The sequence below is a fragment of the Equus quagga genome, chromosome 1 (assembly GCF_021613505.1).
Source record: "Equus quagga isolate Etosha38 chromosome 1, UCLA_HA_Equagga_1.0, whole genome shotgun sequence".
NCBI lineage: Eukaryota > Metazoa > Chordata > Mammalia > Perissodactyla > Equidae > Equus > Equus quagga.
This window is the reverse complement of record NC_060267.1, coordinates 87,733,475-87,754,369: the sequence shown is the minus strand read 5'-3', so window position 1 is coordinate 87,754,369 and position 20,895 is coordinate 87,733,475. Positions and strand designations below refer to the sequence as shown.

Genomic DNA, 20,895 nt, shown 5'->3' with positions numbered 1-20,895 from the left:
TTGATCACTCTGTGGGCAGAGAAGTGTCTTTTAGATTTTCAGAGAGTTCATGAAGCTCACCAGCAGATCAAGGAGAAGTAAACCCAAGGATTCAGGAAACCGGCTCCACCTAGGGCGGCCCTAGATGCAGACCTTCTGGTACCATCCCCCGTAGGCCTTGGGCCACTGGAATAAGGGACTGACAATCAGAAGCCAACAATTCCTGACACTTGATGCAAATGATGGATTATGATTCCAAAATCTGTTGGGTAACTGGGGAATTCCAACCAGAACAGCCCCTAAGTCCTAGGGGAACTTGACCAAGCATTTCCTCTCCATCCCCCGTCCACAGAAGCAGAGAGAGGAGACAGGGCACATGCTGCCAAGCGATCACGTCGCGTCTCTTTGCAGGAGGGACTGGCTGTTCTGTAACAAATAGGTCAGCACCACACATGCTGCCGACATCAGCCCCGGCTGAACAGATGCTGAGGGAAATTTCATTTTTTTCCCCCAAGTCAGTTGCAGGCACCTTATTCAATTAACATGGCCACTAAAGCTGCAGACAGCTCCATATAAAAGCCCTTCAGTTATAGAATACATTTTATTATGTGACAATAGTTGCCAGCACGATTTATTTCCTTTGATGGGATTCTGCTTTTTTCTTGTTAATTTAAATCTGTATTTTCTAGTGCTGATTCCAGGTCTGTGTGAATTTTTAAAATGTTACCATTAATCTTCCAGACCCAGTGGCCACATATAATGAAGACAGCTCTGCCCAGGCGGTGGCGATGCCTCTGTCCTCTCCAACTGTCAGAGGGCAGCGTTGAGGGGACTGAGGCTGGGGTGGCAGAGGCAGACGCATGGTTAGAGACAGCTGTCACTTCATCTCCCACCCCCCAGACACACACACACAACACACATGTACAACACACATGCAACCAAGGCAAACTCTGGTGCATGAAATTGCAACTCGCATTCTGTTTCTTGGACCTGACGGTTGTATTAAAACCACTTTTCTGAGCCAGCCATTTTCAGTGTGCTCCAGGGACCTCTGGGGGTTCCCAAGTCTTCCAGGGACCCCATAAGGTCACAACTATTTTCACAATAACACTAAGACATCACTTGCCTTTTTCCTTTCATCCTCTCACAAGCAGACGGAAGAATTTTCCAGAAGCTCTGTGACTTATGATGATGTCACTGCTCTGATGTCTGCTTGCGTATTCTTGTGTCTTACATTTTTTTTCAGTTTTAATTGCTAATAAGGGAAATACAGATAAACATAACCCACATAAACAAAAGCTCTTTGGAATCCTCAATTTTTAAGAATAGAAAAGTCCTAGACCAAAACATTGGACAACCACTGTTCTAGGACAACGTGTTAAACGTAACTCTGCAAAGACTGAGTTGTAAAGTTCACGGGATTGGGCTAAGAGTAGTAAGAAAAGAGAATAAAAGGGTTGGTCTCAATTATATTCTTAATTAAAGAAAAAGGTGCCTTATTAAGAAAGTTAATAAACTTTTACAAGTGGAAGAAAGATGAAGCATGAGATTCACGTGCTAAGGCCAGGAAAGCAACTATTTTTAAAAATTTCGTTTGAGAATAAGGTGAGCTAAGACGTCGGAAGGTTTTGCTTTCGCCTGCTGCTCATTTGCCCAGACCATCCCAGGGCGAAAGGCAGAGCTATGAAATGTCGGTCCATCCATAAAGGAAAAAAGACTGGGAAGGAATCAAAGTAGGAAACGACCCAAGAGATCGACAGGACTGTAGAGAAGAAAGGCAAGCCGTAAGTTAGGAAGTCCAGGAGGCCTAGGGTTCGATCCTTTTGGTTTAAATGCATCTTGATTTAACAGGCACAGCATGCCAGGCAGTGCCCACTGCCTAGCGAGCCTGCCAGTGAACAGGAGTCGGACACTGGGGTGCACCGACTCTGGATTGTGACGTTCCGCATACACAAGCCACCTAAAGGTCCCCGACGAGCCTGTGGGTCCCCTTTCTTAATGGCAGTGACGAAACCCTTAGAGAATACAGACTTGTTTGTGAGACAAAGTAAGCAAGAATGACAGATGACGCTAGATATTTAAACAAAATAATGAGGAATTACATTTGTTTATTCACCCTTTCACTGGTATAAACAATCGACAGTTGAAAATATTCAAAAGACTCAAAAAAGTCAAGTTAGGAGAATGAAATGATACATGTCTTACAAAGAAACCAGGACTGTATGATTTGTACGGCCAGTGACAGCTCTAGCCAGCCTCCTGTCACCAAGATTCTACAAAAACTAACGAGAACAGAGAAAGGTAAGGAAGATTCAGAAGATTATCTACCAAATAATGAGCACCCAAGTGAGGACAGGGGACGGACGGGAAGGGTCATTCACAAATCCTGCCTTTCGGCCAACCCCCAGTCTAGAAATATATATCTTCATGAGGGCCTACAAAAAAATGTCACATGGCAAGATAAAAAAAACATTACCTTTGGGGAAAAAACTTACTGTAGGATGCAGAAAAAGTTATCTGAATTACAAATAACGCAGAAATAAAATTCTAAAAAACTGAATTAGTAATATCGTGGATAAGCCCCCCAAGACTTTCCAGAATGCAGAGAAAGAACACAGAGATGACAATCATGAGGAAAAATATAAATATGGAGAACAAAGACCAACCTAGATCTTCTAGATGTTAGAAAGAAATCAGAACAATTAAAAGAGAAACAACAATCAAGAAAAGTTTAAAGCTCGCCTAACTAAAAAAAAAACAACTAAATATAGACGCCAACGGGGCTTCCAACATTCCAAGCAAAATCAATAAAGAGACTCACAGCTAAATAAAGCCTGATTTCAAGACACAGTCTAAAGCTACAGTAATCAAGACAGTGTGGTACTGGCATAAAGATAGACATATAGATCAATGGAGTAGAATGGAGAGTCCAAAAACAGGCCTGCACATATATGATCAATTGATTTTCAACAAAGGTGCCAAGATAATTCAATGAGGAAAGGGCCATCTTTTCAACAAATGGTGCTGGAACAACTAGATAGCCACGTGAAGAACGAACCTTAATGCTTACCTCTCACCAAATCTGTATATAAAATGACCCAATAGTTTCATGGAACTATTCCAGAAAAGAGCAAAGGGAAGGGGTAACTATTAAGTCTAGAAAGCCAAGGGTTTGAGACCTTTCAATTAAATGCATCTGGATTTAACAGGCATAGCATGGCCTCTTCCAGAAGAAAACACAGGAAAAAATCTTTATGACCTTGGGTTTAGCAAAGATATCTTAAACAGGACACAAAAAAGCACAAACTGTATAAGAAAAAAAATCAATAAATTAGACTTCACCAACATCGAAAACTCTTGATCTTCAAAAGATCCTGTTACAAAAATGAAAAGGCCAGCCACAGACGTGAAGAAAATATCTGCAAAACACATATCCAACTTATAGCTACAATATACACGGAACTCTTATGACTTGAGAAGACAAATAACCCAATTTAAAAATGGCCAAAGGATTTGAATAGACATTTCATTAAAGAAAATATACAAATGGCAAATCACACAGGAAAAGAGGTTTAACATCACCAGTCATTAGGGAAATGCAAATTAAATCCCCAATGAGATATTACTACACATCTTCCAGAATGGCGAAAATTAAATAGACCGACAATATCAACTGCTGGCGAGGATGAGGAGCAAGTGGGACTCTTACGCACTGTTGATATGAATGCAAAATCCTACCAGCACTTCAGAAAACAGTTTGCAGTTTCTCAAAAAGTTAAATAGACCCTATCATACAAGCCAGCCATTATAGTTCTGGATTTTTACCCAAGAGAAGTGAAAGCATATATCTATACAAAGATTTGTATGGAAATGTATTGAGCAGCTTTATTTGTAATAGTAAAAAACTAAAAACAAGCCAAATGTCCAATAACAGGCGATTGGATAAAAATATTGTGGCTATATCTACACAATGGATACTACCCAGCAATAAAGGAGGAATTATTGATACCAGCTAGATGGTAAACCTCAAGATAATCATGCTAAGTAAAACAGGCAAGATGGAAAGAATGCCTATGTTATGACTCCATTTATACAAAATTCTAGAAAATGCAAATTAATCTATAGGGATAGAAAGCAGATCCGTGGGTGCCAGAGAGAGGATATATTACAAAGGAGCACAGGGAAACTTTTGGGGGTTCTGGATATATTCATGATCTTGATTTTGGTGATGGTGTCACAGTGTGTGAATATGTTAAAGCTCATCAAATTATACTTTAAATATGGACAGTTTATATCATACATTCAGTATACTTTAGTAAAGCTGAAAAGACTTTTCCGATCTTAAAAAAAAAAAAGACCTAGATAAAGAAGCCAATAGGGTTCACAGTATTCCAGAAGAGGCCAGGAAAAGAGACCCATGGCTACATGAATCCTGGCAAATCCTGATGGTGACTTCAGACTTGTCCTCTGTCACACTAAATGCATGAAGACAGTGAAGCCACAGAGTCAGGAAAGGAAAGAAAGCTGGGATTCAGAAATGTCTTACTCATTCAAGCTGTCTTTTATATGTGAAGTCAACAGCAACAAAAAGATCATTCATGTCCCTTTCTCTGAAAGAAATACATGAAAACATCCTCCCGATGATTCAAAGTGAAGATTCAAGAACGGGGAAGTAATGGAACAAAAGGGTCAGCAGTTATTCTTTCCCTCTGGAAATCCAGCCTGAGGAAATAACCTAAAATGCGAGAAACGACTTATTTAAGATAGAAACAATAAAATAACATCAGCTGACTTTTCACAGGGCCCACCCTTCACGTGTATCCTGTGACCACGCCCCTCATCTGGATCCCACAACTCGGTGCTGAGACTGCCTCTGTTTCAGACGGTCTCAGAAAGGGTCAGCAGCTTGCTTGAGGGGGCACAGCTTGGATTTGAACCCTGATGGGGCAAATTACAAAATTCAGCTCTGAATCACAACGCTGTGCTCGAACACTGGAAATGACATTATAAAATGTCTGATTCGCAATGTGTTGCAGGCGTAAGATGCTTTTCAGGTTTTCTGGGTGGAAGTCGGGGGAGGGTGCTCACGAGGTGATGCTGACTGAGGAATGCAGGGTGAGACCCTGTGGGCAGCGTGATCCCGGCTGCAGAGGAGGCGGGACGGATCCCCCGGGAGGTGGTCATAAGAGTCACGAATTGGGACAATGTTCATCTAATACTAAACTTGGACAGAGCAAGAAGGAGGAATGAGGCAGACATTTCTATAATTGACATGGCCAAATCTCAAAGACACAGCTACTATGTCAAAACAAAACAGAAACCAAGTTGTGGAATGACATATATGTCAACAACCATGCAAGCAATATATTTCTATGGGTACACATATACACACATGTCACTGTACAAACGGGACCTGAGGGACATGCCAACTCACGGCAGTGACGGCCCTGTGCCGACGGCAGGACTGGGGTTAGGGACGGTGCTCATGGTGCGGACAACACAAGTCTGAGGTGAGGGTGTGGATTTTTTCTCCCCTGCTTTTTCATATATTTTTACGTGTTAATTTTTTTTTCAATGAGAAATTATTTTTCTTTTTATCAGTAAGAAGAGGATGGCAAAAAGTAGGAGAAGAATAGTTTTCTGGATAACGTGTCCGCTGGCGGACAACGACCCGAGGTGATATGCAGAGGAAAGTAACGGCCCCGGGGTGGGTGGAGGAGGGATACGCAAAAGCCGCAATGATTGAGTTAAGGTGGTCAGGGGGAGAAAGAACACAGCAAATGGCTAAATGAAATTCCACTTTATTCTGCAAAACACCATTGGGAAGAAGTCATCTGTGACACACAGCTTCTGTGCCAGGTGTAAGGACGTGCTTAATGAATGCCATTTAATGAAGAAAAAGGCTCTTATAAAACACCTGGCACAGGCAGGGTGAGGGAGTCGCAGGAAAGGGGACCCTTGGTGCACCTGCTGGCATTTTAATAAGCACCTTCTAGAGCGTCCGCTCTCCAAGGCTGGTCAGGGGTGTCAGAACGAGGTCCCTGACCATTGCCCACACTCGCTGACAGTCTGGGGAAGCTTCTTTCTTAAGGACCATATGCTCCGGTATTGGATTGGCCTGGAAGGTAATTAAAACGAATCATTTTCAGCTGGAAGGCCGGCCCCGCACTAGCACACTCCTCAAAGACTTCACAGCCAGGATTCCTGCTTTAGGCCCCCTGGGCTTCCAGACTGAGGCTCTGAGTTACGATTCAGATCTGTGAAGACCCAGAGACGCGAGATCATGTTGCAATTTTTTCTTGTTACTTGGTTCTACTAAAACAGAAAGTCCGTTATTTTAATGACTCAAGGCCCTAGAATATTTTTAGATGTGGCGATTTTTCTTGTCTCATTGATTTTGGAGCCAACCTCAGAGAGAAATCACCGTGTGTGGAGTTTACTACCATTGCTCACGGTCTGATGAGACAGTTTTGTTTTGTAATTGACACCGGCAAAGTCAAGTGAGGTTTTGTAAAACCCAAAACAGACCTGTTCCTTCTCAATGACAGTCACTATCTCACAAACTTTTTATGCCCAGACCTGAAACTTAATTCTAAATAGACCCAATGAATTGATGCCATCCAAGAGGAGACGCACGGTGGCATCCATGGCCACACAAAGCTGCTATAATCAGTGTGTTGTGACCAACACAGCCCACCAGTTCTTAACTGAGGTCCTACTACAGGCCAAGTACGTGTCTGGCACTGACATAATTTTAAAAAATCAAATGATAAATGCATATTACTAAGTGAAAGAAGCCCATCTGAAAAGGCTACATACTATATGATTCCAACTCTATGACACTCTGGAAAATGCAGAACTATGGAGACAGTAAAAGGTCAGTGGTTGCCAGAGGGGGTGAGGGGAGGATGGACAGGCAGAACACAGAGGATTTTTAGGGCAGTGAAGATCTCTGTGTGATACTATAACGATGGACGTACATTGCTATGCATTTGTCCGAACCCACAGAATGGGCAGCACCAAGAGGGAACCCGGCTGAAGGGAAACAGTGGACTTTGGGTGACTATGATGGGTCAGCGTAGGTTCAGCCTTGGTAAACCCTCATGTCTTTTGCCCTTCAGGAACTGATCTACAAATAAACTGAAACACACATAAATCCCCTACATCAGAAAGTAAAAAGCTCTAAATATTATAAGATATGCAAATAGAAGACTGCAAGTTTATAGGCTTCAATTTCAAAAGTGGCATCAAACAAGGGAAAACAACAGACACCTGTGGCGTGCCGCCGTGCGCAGACGCGCCATGAAGCACTGTGGAGTGTCCAGCAACATGGCGGCTGTGGCCCTGCCTGCCACGAGCAAAGAAAGCGCTGGAGGCCGAGAAAAGGCCGGAGCAACGGAACAGTAATTCACAAGACAAGGACCTAAGAGATGTCACGAAGTAAGACACGGGTGATGAGGCTTCTGGAGTAGAGAACTGGGAGATCGCTTCTGACTCAGACGGTCGGGGGTGGCTTTGTTCCTGTAACCATCTGTGCCTATGACGGTCACCACTTCCTGAGCACTTGCGCTCTTCTTCATGCTTCACACTCATCTCTAATCATCACAACCCAGCAAGGTAAGTATTATTCTATAGATGGGGGGAGAGGGAGTTCAGAGAGGTGAAGGAACTTGCCCAAGGTCACACAGCTGAAGAACCTGGCTGAGCTAGGATTTGAGTTTATGCTTTTTCTTCTACGCCATGTGGCTTTACTGAGACAATGCAAAGCAAAAAGTAATATAAATGCAGACTTGTTCAATTTCCATTCAAGCAACCCATTTGCCATGATCAATATAACCTCAACCTACCAACTGGACTATATAATGAGTTTTCCTCATGGGCAACACAGACACATACAGACAGACAGATACAGACGCGCACACGCCCCCCAACCACATCACTCTGCATTGGATAAGGAAAAAAAGCTGCCGCTGGAAGACTAAGGAAATCACAATTCCAAACTCCCCAGGTTCCTGAGCGCAAAGCTTTAAAGTGTGTGCAGCTCGACAGCATATGGCAAATCAATTACTAGTTTAAATCTTAAAACAAAAACATGGCAAGTGTGGTGCAGAAATAATCAAGAACAACGGTTCGGTTTAGATTACAGCGGGCCACTGGAGTTTTGAATACAATTAATCCTCATTCCAGGCAATGGGAAGCCATATTGACACTTATTCCTAATTTGAATATTTAATTAGGGTGAAGTTCTTCATCAAATTATCGCAGAACTGGGAGAAAGCCTGGACGACTTACACAATTACTATCTTAACCCCTTACCAGCTGCTCACCTGTGCGCACAGTGAGTCTGGTCCCAGCTCTGCGGGGGGAGGATGCCTGCGCCCCCCAGGCTGGTTCCGGGAGAGCTCGGAGGGGAGTGGGGCTGACCGGAGCTACAGCCGGGGCGGAAAGGAGCCAAATCTTGGCAAGAGAAAGGCCTAAGGGAATGAACTGCTGGTGCTCGGCTAAATTCTGAAACGCACCCTGCACAGACACAGAAAGCCACACGCGCACAAGTGCCCGCTGTGTGCCTGGCGTGGCACGTCCACGTGTTCCCTGCTTTAGTGCTCACAACAGTTCTGCAAAGAAGGTATTCTCATGCCTATTTTACAGAACAGGAAACTGAGGGTCAGAGGAGTGCTAGGACTCATTCGAGCTAACACTGCTTGTGAGTGGTGTAAGGAGGTCAAATTACTATACACACGCACACACACACACACCTTGTACTCACCACAAATAATGACAAAGAGAACACTTAAAGGTCAAAAAAATGTATTCAAAGCTGTATTGTGGATTATTCCATATTATGCAAACAATTTGGGGGGTGGGGAGGGTGCAACCAAAACTCAGGCCTCCTCAACCAGCATTCTAAAATTTCGCTCCTGGATTCAAAATGCACCACTGAGCTCCCCAAATCGGGGAGTCACCACGCTGCTGTGGCCAGCTGCTCGGGACAATGGGGCAAGGGGAAGGGCCAGCAAAACTCCGGGAAATGGCCTTGTACGGCCCACCTGAGACACGGGGTGGCCATCCAGGCCTGGAGAGGGGAGCCTTGCCCAGGCAGGCCCTGCAGAGCACTGGCACTGCTGGTGTCCCAGGGGTGGGAAGGGTCAGTAACAGGACGGGGAATGTGCACTTGGTTTTCTCCTTCAAAATGCCAACGGCTCTCGACAACAGCATTCATAAGTACGTATCAGTTTAGGTAAGAGAGAACACCTCCTCAAAGAACTCCTTTTCACTACATGAAAAGACTTTTATTGGCACTTCACAGACGCCCATGTGATTCTGCATGACCAAAAAGAACAAATTTTCCCATGAAATCTCCCGCACGGGCCCTGGGACAGGACCCAGGGCCGGCTTCGCGCAATGCGCTTGGCCATGATGGATCTTTCTGGCTCCAGACTCCACTGAGGTGCTGAGCATGAGGGACATGCTGATAGTTTCAGATTAGCGATTTCCTCTTAAAAGCTTGAGATGGGCTCAATTACCCTCTTGTGGAAACCGTCAAAGCTGCACTCACAAGGGCCACTTTGAGCAGGAAGCTGATTACCGGTGGCCGGTGGGGAGAGCCGCCCCCCTGCAGCCCCAGCTCGGCCCCGGCCAGGCAGTGGGAGACCCAGGATCCACTCACCCTGCTCCGAGCTTGCTCGTTGTGGCAGCAAATGGCGTCGGGAACTTCGAAACTTTCCTTTGTATATTACATTAATCCATATAAGAAAATCTCTTTTAATGAGGAGTGATGTAGTTACAAACTCTCCAGAGCCATAATTAGAGCAAACTAATTGAAGTTGTGTTTTGACACACTTTCCAAATTCATGGGTGCTGCGTGACATATTCACAACACTGCCGCCGCACAGCCATGGCGACGGCAAAATCATTAGGCTAATAACACTTATTTGCATTCTTATCATGCCGGCAGCTCTCCCTTAAACACTGTTCCTACTATTGCTCGTGTACTGTAAGTTTCCACTGAAAGATATTAACAGTAATTATTAGTACTTTAGTGGAATTTTAATGTTAAAGAATAACAACGTGCATTAACAGACGTTGAATGCCAATTCCCTTTCTTAACCACCGTCGGAAGGTTTGGGGGTTCTTCCTGGGTCCCCATCCCACAACCCGAGAGTGACGAGTCACCGATTCAGCTTCATTTGACTGTGGGATCCGAGTTAGGGTTTCTGAACTATTCTGTTTCAAACGTTTGACGAGAAAAATCTTCCTTTTTTTTTAAAGTATGTTAAAATGAAATTGAGAAATTTTTTCCAAGCAATTAAAAAAAAAAATCAACAATTTACAACAGGGCCTTTGGAAATAATACTAATGAATCCCAGGAGGACGTGCTTTCCCTGCTCTGTCGCCACCCTCCCGGTGATTAAAGACAGACCTGGAAGAACCAGAATGTGAGAAAGGCCAGTGGGGGTGGGGCAGGCCTGGTCTGTCAAGATGGGGGCCCTGTTTGCCACCAACGAGGCCAATTTTTTGGATGCTTAACTCAGACACTCACACACAGAGAGGAAGACTCGACAGTTCTAAATAATGGTTATTAATGACTCCTTCCTCTGAAGTGACAAATTACTTCTGAAATTTAGAGTCGGAGAGGTATGAAGAGTGAATGGAACATGACAGGCAATGCCAGTGAACACAGAGCTCCTCTATGGTGGGAGACGGGCGGGGCCCTGGAAACAAGGTCAAGGGCCCTCCTCTCTGGGCATTCAGAGCCCTCTCTCCTCCAAGGGTCTCCCAGCAGCTCACGTCAGGGACCAAGGGCAGTAAAAACGATTCTTGTCCCACCTCCCGTGGAAAGTGGAAGATGCTAGGCGCACTGTGACGGGAGGCAGACCAACTCCGGGCCCTCGCTCTCCCCAGGTATGTCACCAACGGGGCCCTACCAAGGGCTCCTCAGTGGAAACCTGGGGTTAGGCTAGACCGTCACTCAGATTCTGAGCTTCTATAAATATCTTGGGATCAAGAAAACAACGACCACATCATTTTCCATTCATAATCCTAGAGAAAAATGAGGGCAAAGGACGGCACTGCCTTCACTAAAGATGTGCGCTTGTGTTGAATTTCAAACTATTCAGACGTCCATTTCAGGATGGATGTCTGGTTTCAGCCCAGGAGGACTTAAGTGAGAGAAGAAAATGCTTCCTTAGAAAAACACCAAAGACTACACTCCTTTCAAGCTGGGGAGCTTTCGGGTTCTTAAGTCATCCTCCTTGTACTAATGTGCTATTTTTCAAGTCCCTGATTACTTAAGAAAAGAAAAAAAAAGGAAACTAACTTTCATAGCTGCAGCAACACTCCAAATCGCAGTATTTATTCACTACATTTAAGTTTTATTACACTTGAACTCAGCGATGCCAAAACGCCTCCCGCCCATATAAAAGAAATGAAGAAAAAACCCGAGTCTGGGACCGAGGGCACCAGGCTTCCATTCCAGATGATCTAGTCTAATCTTATAAACTGAAATATTTAAAGAGTCTCTAAACCTCGCTGACCTTGCTTTTAAAAACAAGGAACATATGGGCACGGCTAGCTTTTCATCTTCTTCCAGCCTACTAAAATATCCGCTTCTCCAAAATTCAAGAGTCCTGAGGCTGCCAAACTCAGATTCATAAAAGGCTCCGTGCGTGACACAGGCGGGTGGGGAAGGGTCTGGACTGGGAACAACCAACCCTGACAAAGAACCCAAGGCCGCATTCTTCTCCTTCTTGCCCGACCAATCTCCAAGGCTGTGGAAAACAATTTGTTTAGCAAAATAAAGCCAGGACTAATAAGGAGGTGGAATGTCGGCTGGGATCTGGAATAGCTCACGGCTGTGTGGGGTCCCCTGAGAGGCCATGGCTACGTGGGCTGCAGGAGACACTGAGGTAGAGGGTCCTAGAATTCACGAAGCCCTGAGGCTCCTCGAAGGCAGCGAGGACTCGATGGCGGGAGCTAGCCTCCAATCCTGGCTCCTCTAAAGCCTGCCTTTAGGTCCATCGTCATCCCTCCAAGCTCAGTTTCCTCATTTCTTTTTTGAGGAAGATTAGCCCTGAGCTAACTGCTGCCATTCCTCCTCTTTTTTTTTGCTGAGGAAGACTGGCCCTGAGCTAACATCCATGCCTGTCTTCCTCTACTTTATATGTGGGATGCCTGCCACAGCAGGGCTTGCCAAGCGGTGCCACGTCTGCACCCCAGATCTGAACCGGGGAACCCCGGGCCGCCGAAATGGAACGTGGGCACTTAACCACTGCGCCACCGGGCCGGCCCCAAGTTTCCTCATTTCTTAAATGGAGGACACTGTTATTCACCTCACCATATGGTTATAAAGATTAAAACAATAGAGAGTGTTTACACACTGCCTGGCACAGATGCTTAAAAAATTGTAGCTGAAATAATAATGATGATGATGATAATTGTATTTATTCTAATAATTATTATTACTAATATTACTATTCAACTGGAAACAAAACATCTGCTGCTCAAGAAGGGTATTCGAGTTGAATGCTCCCCTACCTATGGGCAAAAACCCCATCCAAAGAATTCAAAAGGCCTTTTAAAAGTTACTGCAAGCAAAGGATTTCATTAAACATCCAAATTAATAATTGAAACCTTGCTTTGAAATAGAACAGGGTGGGGGTGGGGTGCAATAAAATACCGGGAAATTTCGCTTGTTCAACATCCATTTTCACTTTGTTTGGCAGCTGGATTTACACCAAGAGACCCAGGTGAAATATTCTGTGGAGCTCCCTGCAAATAGACTGTCAGCCTCCACTCTGATAAAAGGTAAAATATCCTCCTCTAAATGGTCTGGTTCACAAAACCGACCCTAAAGTGAACTGATAAATCTGTTCTGACACACGGAAAACTATTTTCATAATCCTGAAAAAGGCCTTTCTCCAAACCCCGGAGCTTAAACCAGCCTCACAAAGAGCCTTGTACCCTTGAGAGCCCGGCGGAGGAGGAAATCACTTCACATTTATAACCCTGCTTTCCGGGACAACGGCACGAAGAGCGCACGGCACCATTGCAACCACCAAGGAAAATCAGACAGTCATGGAGTCACGAAAATTACAGAGATAACACATTCACAAGCAGCAAATGCCTTGGCAAAACCTCACGTAGGAGAGGGAAAGCCAAGGAGGCCAGCTCAGAGGTGGACGCTCATTGACTAACCGTCAATTCTTCATTAAATGGAAGCTCTGACTTCCCAAGAAGCCGTATTAAAAATTAATACCAAAAAGTGTGTTGCCAGCCTACACTCATCATTCATGTATAACAACATCAAACTGCATTCCAGTGGAATTTTGCCTTTGAAGTTACTCTGACACCAAAACTAAGTTTGATGCTGTGACAGAAGCAGTCACAGCTCTGGGGCACGAGGATTTTAAAGACCCCTTACTCTGTAGGTCTCCATCACACCGCTCTCTTAATCACCAGAATAAATCAAGCTGCTGGTAACCCTACCTAATCGCAGGCTTTGAAGCCATTGAGGGGAGCTGTGACGCTGGGACCCTCTCGGGTATGGCCTCCACATGTTTCCCTCAGTCATTACCTACAACTCAAGTGGCCTGGACCCCAGCCAACGTTCGCACGTCTCCCCAGAAGAGTGGGAATGCAGCCTGCTCCAGCGGCTTCCGACCGGAGGGGCCTGTGGACGACAATGAGCTCCCGACCCACACGCGCATGCTCTGTGAAGTCCTGATCTCCCAGCTGCTGGTCAGGAGCCTGGAGAAGCTGCATGTGAAGACAGCTAGCACAGCTGGGGGGCTGCACCCCAACCGGCAGCCCCTCGGGGCCCAGGCTCAGCACCCCAGTGAAATGCTGCACAACCAGTGATCCTGTGACCACAAGCATCAGGGCACAGGGATAGTGTGCACGCCAAAGGTGACTCACCTGCTTGGGGTCAAATCCTAGCTCTGACACTTAGGAGCTGTGTGAACTTGGGGAAGGAATTCAGCTTCCTTGATCTCAGTTTCCTCATCATAAGACGCAGGTGATAACAGCACCCAACTCACAGAGCTGTTATCAGGATTAAAGGAGTTGTTATTTGTTAAGCACTTGGAACCGGGCCTGACACCTAGTAAATGCAATACGTGTCTCGGATAGATGGATGGAAGAAGAGATGGATAAATATATGCTACCTGGTTCGATGGATCTAAACCAGCTCACTTTACACATTCAAAAAATATTTTTTGAGTGCCTACCATATGCCAGGCACCTGGAGTTCAAAGGTCCCTACCATTCCGAGGCCACACATTTTTCACTGAACACTTACTGTGAATATCGAACGAGATGACATAGTTGAAAGTACTTGCTAAATTTCCATACATAGTGATGTGATATTATCATCCTTATTTCTGTGTGACTAGCCTTTTCTGAGGCTTTAAAGGAGAAAAAAAAGAAACATGAGCATCCCGGTCATCAATAAGTGGCAAATGTAGTCATAAGACCAAACATAAACACAGGCAGCAACAAGAGGGAAACGTGAAATGCCAAAGCGTACAGGGCAGGCACCTGGAGGCGAGGATCGGGGACGACGACACGGGCCCGGCTTTCTGGAAGAGGCGAGGGCTACACCAGGTCTGGAGGGTGGACAGGACCAAGCCTCGGCGTTCTGGAGTCCAGTCTGCCTCTTTCAGGAGGGCAGCTGGCATGAGGTAAGGCACACAGCAATGGCCACAGCGGAGATGCTTCTGGAATGAGGACCATGTGCTCAGGAGCCAAGAGGAGACTCGTCTGATTAACCGGAGAGGATGTGGGAGACATGTCAGATAACAGGAAGCCAGTGAAAGTTCCAGACAGGAAGAAAGAACACGTGCCTGTCTGAAAACCCCAACGGGATGGCAGGCAGCCTAGGACTTGAAAGTTTCAGGCAAAGAATGTAAACGTGGGCTATTTAAATGAAATAATGAGCCCCCTGAAGCCCCACCTCTAATCTAACTTCGAATTGGTGTTCAGGTCCTACCCCTCCAGGGGGTTCTTCTCTGAGACACCCCTGGCTGTCGGTACTTTTGGCTGGAGTGGGTGGACGGTACCGCTAGCAGAGTGAGGCTAATTCAAATGCACAGTGCCAACGCTTGTGCTCCTTGGGCAAAACCCCTACAAATCTGCATTACAGTTTTCATCTTACAAGGAGTGTGTCACATCAAGGAAGGTTATGAAAATGTGTGTCCAATCTTCAGATGGATGCAGTTTTCGTGTGAAGGAAAAAGAAGTGTAATTATTCCTAATAAAGCCACAGTTACGCCCGGACACTCTGCAGAGGCATGGGATCTGAAGGCCCACTGGAACGGCAAGACCCAAGCCCTCCTCTAATGGGGCCAGGGCCGAGGGCTCCCCTGGGGTCGGGTACCCCAAAACGTCTCTTGCTGCTATGGAAGTGGAGCTCAAAATCCCAGTTATAAGCTGTTTACTATTAGGGGAAAGATATCATTGGACTCAGCCGTCGGCCCTGTCTGCTAGCCTTACCTTGGTGCAGGACACACATGACCCTTCTCACAAATGATGACCTTAGAGTAAACAACAGCTTTCAACTCAAATAAATCCCCTCCAATCCTCTGGGCTGAGCCTTCTCCAACTAACCCTGTAATCGAGGAGAAGCGGCTGGGCCTCCGCACATGCAGTGCCTCCACTCCAAGCCTTCCGCCACTCAGACAAACACCTCGAAGGGAGAAGGAAGACTCGGCCTCCCCAGTCTGGGCCATTCTGGCCTCTCCTTCAAGTCCTGCAACAACAGGCAGGTGACAGCTGTCACCTGTGGTGCAGAGACCGTCTTACAATTCAACACGGACAGAAGGCGGCCGCCAGCTTAGTCAACAGGATCCAGCCGGCGAGCAAAGCTTCTGTTTCCGATGCTGGCTTCTTCTGCGGTTGATCAAGCAGCAGAGTTGATCCCACCCACGTCCACAGGAAGGCGGGGTCAGGGAGGCCAGGACGGGGCGCCGCGGCTCATGGGCTGTTGACAATGGATGTGATGGTGGATGAGCCCGGGCCGCGTGGCAGGAATTCTAGATCACCGAGGCGTGATTTTTTCTCTCCTTTGGGACAAGCCATTAACCTTTGAGATGACAGCCCTGGGATCGGAGCGATGGAACGATTTTTGAGGTCAACCACGATCTATGTTCTCAAAACCTGACATCGACATGCAAAAGTTGTGACTGAATCCTGGTGTCCCTAAGAGGAAGACTAAATGCGTGTGACAGATCTTCTGCAATCAAAATGCCCCATTTCCCAGAGTATCTGTCACAGATTGATAACATCCACGCAAAAAGTTAAGTACAATTATGTCTGTCACTAAGAAACATACTTCGGAACCTGTGACTGACAACTTGCTGGAAGCTGACAAATCCCCGGAAGATTCTAGAACAACTCAGGGCAGCACCACACACCTTATAAGGGAAGCTCGGCCACCTGACTCCAGGGAGAGGCTCGGCGGGGGGGGGGGGGGGGGGGGGGGGGGGGCTGCCCCTCGTGGGCAGAGGCTGTGGGGCAGGACTCGGCAGCTGGGAAAGGAGCCATGCGCTCTGTGGCTCTGGGAGGGAAGGTGACGCTCCCTCCCAGGGGAGGGGCAGTGTCAGTGACGGGCCACAGGACGCGCCCATGGCCGGAGGCCTGTGGGGAGCAGAGTTCAGGCAGCGGCGTCTCCTTCAGGACCACAGTGCACTGGACTCAGCACCCCAGGCTGCCGGGAAGGGCAGCGTCGAGCTCCTGGAACCACAGGTTCTGCATTTTCTAGGACAGCCCTAGACCAACGTCCACAAAGACATGAAACGTCCTGGAAATTCCAGCACTCCGGACCACTTACTTCAGATGGGCTCTGCAAGGGAAAAAAAACGCTTGCCACTCAGCTCTGGCATGCCAAGGCTGGGACGGAGACACGGCATCAGCACGGCCGAGCGCCCTCTGCGCCCTCCACCCCAGGGAGGGGGCCACAGCAGACGCCCCGCAGTCATCCTCCTTCCCTCACACTGGCACTGCTGGGCCGTAATTCAGACAACACTGAGGAAGCACTGAAAGCTGTGTGAGGCCCTCGGTGACAAACGTCACTGCTCTGCACCCTCCCCACCCACTGGCGCTTCCCAGAGGCGCCCTTGGCAAGATCTAATACGCAGGTCTGCTGACTGAATTTCTGAGGGCGGGCGCCGGGAACACGATGCATTTCTTCAGTCAGGTCTGAGACGAACCGCTGAAGGTGTGAAGACTCCAAATGATGTTTGCTTTCCGCCAGCAGCTGGGGGCACACGACCTCTCCTGTCAGCTTCTTCAATGCAACAAGATTTTTACCTTCGAGAAGTTTCCTTTATTAACTTTTTAAGTGTGAAGCCCAAATCTACCCCTTGTCACTTCAGTCCACCTGACGCAATCGTGCCTTCTGGGGCTTCCAACAACCCATCCCAGCTGGAAACACTGCGATTCTCCCTTCTACATACTGACCGTCTAAACACCTGAAGCAGCTGCCGTGTCTCGACCCAGGTGAAAACGGGGCGATTCCTCATACTCAAATTCAATGCTTGATTTGGGTAACTTTTACAAGGTGGCACGAGGCAGTGGAGGTGAACTCTCGATGTACCTGACAGGTGTGGGACACCATCCTGTGGGATGTGCCCACGCCAGGCTGCATTCCACACAACCCAGGCTCCTTCGTGCCCAGCCGAGTCATTTCACACAAACCACTGCTAAGCCAGGGCCCCTCAATCTGGCTCTTGTGCAATTGATTTTTTGACTCTTGGCGGGCCCTGTCCATTTTCGCCCATCACCTTTCATCTCCTGGTTCCAGCAGGGTGTTCTGGCTGTGGAGATGCAGAGTATTGATTCTGTCATTCAGCACATCAGCTCTCCCTAATGGCTCTGTGTCATCTGCAAATTTGATAAGCATGCCTCTGATGTCTTCATTAAGCCACTAGTTTTACTGCTCGGCAAGCCGGGGGGCAGCAGTCCGCCAGGGGCCCCTCCCCGGCCGACACAAGCATTCATTCATCCACACTCTGGGGCGACTGGTGCTGCATCAGCTGTGAACCTGCCTGCCTCCCAGAGCTTCTCTGAACCTTGGTCCAGGCAGCAGCAGAACCCCTTCTTCCAGCAGAGTCATATGTGAGACCCGGGCTGTGAGAGAGGAGTGGGGCTGCTCTGGTCCACGGGGGAAGTGCTTCCTCCACCTGCACCCTGCCCAGGCAGCAGCACAGAAAAGAGTCAGAAAAGCCTGGATCCATGGCCTCTGTCGTCTGCTTAGATGCACCGGGCTGACCCGCAGAGCCGAGGCCAGCCCAGAAGGGAGATGTGGAGCTGGAACCCGACCGCAACCCCATCCTGCTGATCAACCTGCGTGAAGTGGGTGAGCAGAGGAGGGAGCAGCACGAGTGCCCAGGCAAAACAGAGGCTCCCAGCCCCCGGCCGAAGCGGCCCTTCACTCAGAAAATGTGGAGGACTGTGTGCGGAGCTGTACGTGTGGGAGGGAAAGACTCAGGGAACCAGGAGGAGGGGCTATGCCAAGACGTCCTGCCTTTTGCCATGAACTTCACTGAACACTGTGTCCAGTTCACTGGATCCAGCCAAGGGGCATCCTTGTCTCTCTGGGACCCACCCATCCTGAAATGACAACCCCACATCTGGCCCCAAGAGGAGCACTGTCTGCAACGACAGAAGGAAACAGGCAGGAAGTGTTGTGTCTGGGGCGGTCCCTGCCCCTGGAAAGAGAAAGCTGTTCAGCTGGGACCATGAGGTCCACGGGTGCTGACCCATCGTCTCTGAAAAGGTCCACCGGCCGCCCGTTTTGTCTGAGACACGCTGGGGATAACAGCTCTCCAAAGACGGCAGGGAATTCTTGGAAAGATGAGTGATGACATAAGAAAAGGAGGCAGAGCACCTGTTCTTAGCTTTTGAGACCAGAGCTCAAGAAGGCAACAAGGTCTGCTGCGGCCCCTGCCTCCTTCCCTTCCGGCGCCCCCAGGGTGGTGCTGGGAGCCCGGCCGCCGCCCACTCTCGGGAGCCGCCGCCGTCCTCCCGCCGCCGCCCAGAGCAGTCAGTAGAGGGCGCTGCGTCACCGCTCTGACTCCGGCCGGGCTCAGCGAGCGGTCCCCGCGTGCACACAAAGGCCGGCTGGGAGGAGGAATTCTTGCGCTTGCGGTTTAATATTACATGAGAAGGAGGCAGCCGAACACAAACTTGCTCTTACATGATATGATACCACCTATGTAAAAAGTACACGGAAAAATGACGTGAAGGAACTATAACCAGAGGTTCTGAGCCTTTGCTCACCGGAAATGGGATTTCTGCTTTTTCATTATTTTCTATACTGTCAATTTTCCACCACCTTGTATTACTCTCAGAGTCAGAAAAAGACCCGAGGAGCGCTCAGGGACTGAGGAGCTGTCTGAAGAAGGTGTGAGGGGGCTGCAGCACGGGGTCCTCGTCTGTTGGAGAAGCGTCTCTTGTAAAAGTCAATACCTGCCTGGGTCTGCGCTGAGCGCTGGGAGGCAACAGGCTCTGGACACGGCCCTGCCCTCAGGGAGTTCACGACACGACCACAACACAAAGTGAAGGCATGACTGCCGAGAAGCGCTCAGGCCCAGGCACAGGGCGGTCAGGGAAGGCTTCCTGGGAGAGGCGGCATCTAAGGCAGGGGATGCGAGACACACCCAGTGCACAGGTGCCAACACGAGCAAAGGCACAGAGGCACAAAACAGGAAGGGAAGAAGAGGCTACCAGTTCAGCTTACAGTCTGAGGCTTGGGGACGGGAGAGAGAAGAGCAGAAGTCACGGGAGCGGAGCTGGAGGCCTTCACCCTGCAGACCCCACAGCGGGCACTCCCAGGGCTCACCACCAGAGAGAAAGCTGTCAGCCTCCTCTGCTGGACAGAGTACAGAGCCTCGAGGGATAAAGTGACGTGCTCGTCATTTCATATGGCAAATTTGAATCCGCATTTCATTTTTTTTTAAATCAAAGATATTGGATAGGAAAATAATACAAAAACCAAAGACACAATAAGCCCCTGATGAATTAGCAGGTTCCCACTGGGGGGCGTGCCACCTGTAAGTTACCGCACAGTGACAGAGGACTGGGGACAGACAGGTGGTTTTTACTCGGAAAAGTCTTCATGTAACATTCAATTATCCAACAGCATGGTGGCGGACTTAACTCAGCCAAATTAGAATACATTTTATATTGACTATTTTGACATTTGTTTTATTTGGCAAGTAAAACAAAACTGATCCAATTTCCTTGCAGGCATTGTAAACCATAAACTGTACAACAAGAGGCAATAAAATATATAAGCCTGATAAACACGCTGTTCTGATGACTACCTCCAGGGCCGCCTGGCTCCCCAAAGCCTCTGCTTGGGTCCTCTCCCTTCAGCTGCTAGTGACGCTGCTCTCATGCTGACCAGCAAGCTTCTGGGGAGACCACCCTTCCTATTTACCTGGGAGAATCAGTGCTCTTCCTTTATCCAACAGAAAGTTAAAACCTGCCCTGAGGTGGTGCCCATTTCTAGGTCCTTCCAGAGCGAATGATGCCAACAGGGAGCAGGTGTATGTACTGCAGAGGCGATGGGCCTGAAACGACCCCCAGTGCAGGGGATGGGCCTGAAACAACCCCCAGTGCAGGGGATGGGCCTGAGAGGACCCCCAGCTCAGGGGATGGGCCTGAGAGGACCCCCAGCCCAGGGGATGGGTCTGAGATGACCCCCAGCACAGGGGATGGGCCTGAGATGACCCCCAGTGCAGGGGATGGGCCTGAGATGACCCCCAGCGCAGGGGATGGGCCTGAGATGACCCCCAGCATAGGGGATGGGCCTGAGATGACCCCCAGCATAGGGGATGGGCCTGAGATGACCCCTAGCGCAGGGGATGGACCTGAGATGACCCCCAGCACAGGGGATGGGCCTGAGATGGCCCCCAG

General features: G+C 48.2%; 1 protein-coding gene and 1 long non-coding RNA gene across 7 annotated transcripts in view; one reads left to right on the top strand and one right to left on the bottom strand.

The window, feature by feature from the left end:
* The window catches only part of MVB12B (multivesicular body subunit 12B), a 188,794-nt gene that overhangs the window by 84,122 nt on the left and 83,777 nt on the right, over positions 1-20,895 (bottom strand). The gene's annotated exons all lie outside the window — the stretch shown is intronic.
* Positions 6,994-16,367, top strand: LOC124248595 (uncharacterized). The gene is made up of 3 exons (XR_006891086.1): positions 6,994-7,596; positions 8,217-8,317; positions 12,702-16,367. It is a non-coding gene; the product is annotated as an uncharacterized LOC124248595 (long non-coding RNA).